The following is a 3189-nucleotide window of genomic DNA, read 5'->3' as shown; positions in this document are numbered from 1 at the left end:
TTATTATTATTATTATTATTATTATTAATGTTAGACATCATTTTAGTGAAACAATAAATTGTATGACTTATCTGAATCGCGGTGTGTTTAATTGCTCTTGAATTAATATGTAAAATAAATCAAATAGCATGCATATTTTTCAGGTAGCAGCTAATTGTGGCTGTCACACAAATAACAAATTTATCTCGTTAATTTATATTTCAAAAGTATATCACGAAGGTTAAGCGGTCTATGAATACTGCTCTGACTTCTGATAACCTTAAAGGTGATGTTGTATTTTGTGCCACTTTGTCTATAGTATAGTCGTTGTTTGTACCTTAGTGTTTAAGTCACATGAGCAAAGATTTGAGAGCTTCTACTATCAAATAAACAATTAATAGGGTACGGTCTTTGTTGTTATACTGTAAAACAAGTTTTGATGGATCATCAGTCGATCTATCTGAATGTGTTCTGATAATTTTAAAACGAAAGAACAAGCTTATTGTGGCATTGTATGGCCTGGGGTTCAACTCCAAATTCTATTAAAATATGCAAATTTACGTGTATACTGAAAAGATGTTTTGAATATACAATATTCCATACTCATTAATGTATAAAAAGTCATTGCTGCTGGTGAATAATAGTAGTAGTAGGGCTACAATTGATAACTCATTAAAAAATGAACAAGTCTAAGTTCGTCATAAGAAGAGTACCACTGAATATAAAGTAAAGCCTATTTTATGTATGATTTGCAAGATTAATTTCTAGCGTAGGATCAATATCATTTACGATATTTCTACTGTTGAAGATATACTTATTGAGAGTAGTTTCATTAAGTACACACCAGAATTATATGATTATTCCAGACGTCTTGAAATTTCCGAAGATGCTGTGCACTTGGATAAATACTATACAGTACTAGGCCCAATACCTTACAATGAAACAGCTGCCTTTCCATTTGATTTTCAAGTTAATGCTTATTTTTGCAAATGCTGTCAACGGCCAATAAGTTTAATTTATTTAATTTATTACATTTCATTACTCATTTATGTTGATAAATCTTTTGAAAAATAATATGAATAGTGACGATTGATGGTGTGTAGTTACGACACTCTAGGCCTACTACTAAGGTTGGTCTAATTAGTTGCCTGTATAACCATCTACCGTCAAAACAGCTAATACTCAGACCTCGTCTTAAAAAAAAGAAAAAGAGACGACGTTCTATTTAATTTTAAAGGCGTTTAACTGGAATCGATGTAGGGGTGTGCGCGTGCAGTCTTTACATCTCCTATTGAAAGTGGACATTATTGTGAGCTGATCGATCGATAGAGGTGAGATGAAGCAGGCTCCCTTCTTTACTCGACATCGTTGTCCAGGAAGGCATATTTGTTATATAGTTAGCATTAGCAGTAGGATACTGTGTATTGTGTTTTGCCCCATGGTCTATTACGGGTGGGTGGTGGGGGCTTCCTGGTGGCGACACCCTGATGGCACAGATTTTAGAATGTGAATTGCTTCTTGTTAGGGTTTGTGCGAGCCAGGTGTCCAAGATTCATCACAAGCCACCAAGTGCAGAGTCGGTGGTCGAGTGGTTAAGACATCAGAATAGTTATCTGAAGGTCCTAGGTTCGATTCCCACCCAAATTGCTTGCGAACATTTAGGAACGCACTGAACACGTAAGGTAGGTCAAACATCGATTCGTAAGACGCAATCCAACAGTCACACAAGAACCGGCGAATTGCCTTTAGCAATTATGTTTCAAATACACCGGATATTGCATGTACTGCTTTATGAGGTTCTTTTTCAGACCCACACTTTTTAATTTATATTAAATGATTTTAAAATCATATATGCTTTCCATGTGTTTCTATTGCCTACGATACTAATTTATTTTACTCTTTTCTTGGAAACTATGTTAATGTATTGGATATTAGTGCTGAAATTATCAAATGGTTATCAATTACTTTGACCATGAATTCAGAAAAAACAAGATTGTATAATTTTCTTTCTAAAAGTAAAATTATCAGCATTCACTGCCACTGTTCGTTAACTAATACCATTATAGTAGAGGAAAGCTCATATGTTCATTTTGTTGGTATTAGTTTTACGAATAATTATCTTGGAAAATTCGTAATTTAACATGTTAGTTGTTTAATTAAAGGCTATATTTCGATTTTAATTAAGATATTGTTTTTCCTATAAGTATTATAATTTAAATTACATTTATATTTAAAATATTAAGGCACATGTGATTCGTACTAAAAACGTATTTCTCTTTTCAAAAAATGGTTATTAGATTTATAATACTTTTTCGAAATTTGAAGTTCATACATCACATTGTGTTTAATTACACGAATTAAAATAAAATTAATTTCTGACATTTATCTCAACAGAAAACTTCATTATATAGATAGATAATTCAAAGTAATAATTATTTTTTAAAATCCTTTAAATTCCATTGTTGACATTTTCTGTGATTGAAAATCGGCTACCCTTAACCATGTTAATAATGCAGACAGACAATCACACATTAATAATCTATAAAATACTGGCATACAATGAGCAGAATGAATTGACATTGATGTGACAATAATCTATCGGAAATGAGGCGAGTAACAACGCTTGACAACTTACAACAATTATCGACAGTCTCTTTGTCCATTAATCTATTTGATATACAGTTAGTTCACAAAACCAAATAACAATGTTAGGATGCTATTCCCAACCTGGGTTGTGTTGATTAATGGGCAGACATTGAATAGGCAGGTGACACAGATCATTTTATTCATTGACATATGTTACTGTGTTCATTATAGAAGTGGAACAGCTTCAGGAGATAGGGGTCTACTTTAAGTTATGAGAAAGCTCGAGGAGCTAGCTATAAATCTATATTTATGTATTATGATGTACATACTGCATAGTAATAAGTTGTTTAAACTTACTGCAGGTGATACATTATTATACAATAAATAAGAAACACTGGTTTCCACATCATGACTGTCATCATTTAACATCAACATTATCATCACCAATAACATCGTTTTCATACACATATTCATGTTAATGTTAATGTATTTGTTACTGCTATTATTATTATTCAGGGCCAAGAAAAACAAATTGATGCTGAAATATTATAGGAGCGGGGATATTCAAAATTTACATCTAGGCAAAGAAGAAATTTAAAGATTATGTGATTTACATTCGTTCGA

Source organism: Anneissia japonica, unplaced genomic scaffold (assembly GCF_011630105.1).
Source record: "Anneissia japonica isolate Jap-2015-1 unplaced genomic scaffold, ASM1163010v1 scaffold287728_len311106_cov174, whole genome shotgun sequence".
NCBI lineage: Eukaryota > Metazoa > Echinodermata > Crinoidea > Comatulida > Comatulidae > Anneissia > Anneissia japonica.
This window is presented reverse-complemented; position numbering follows the sequence as displayed.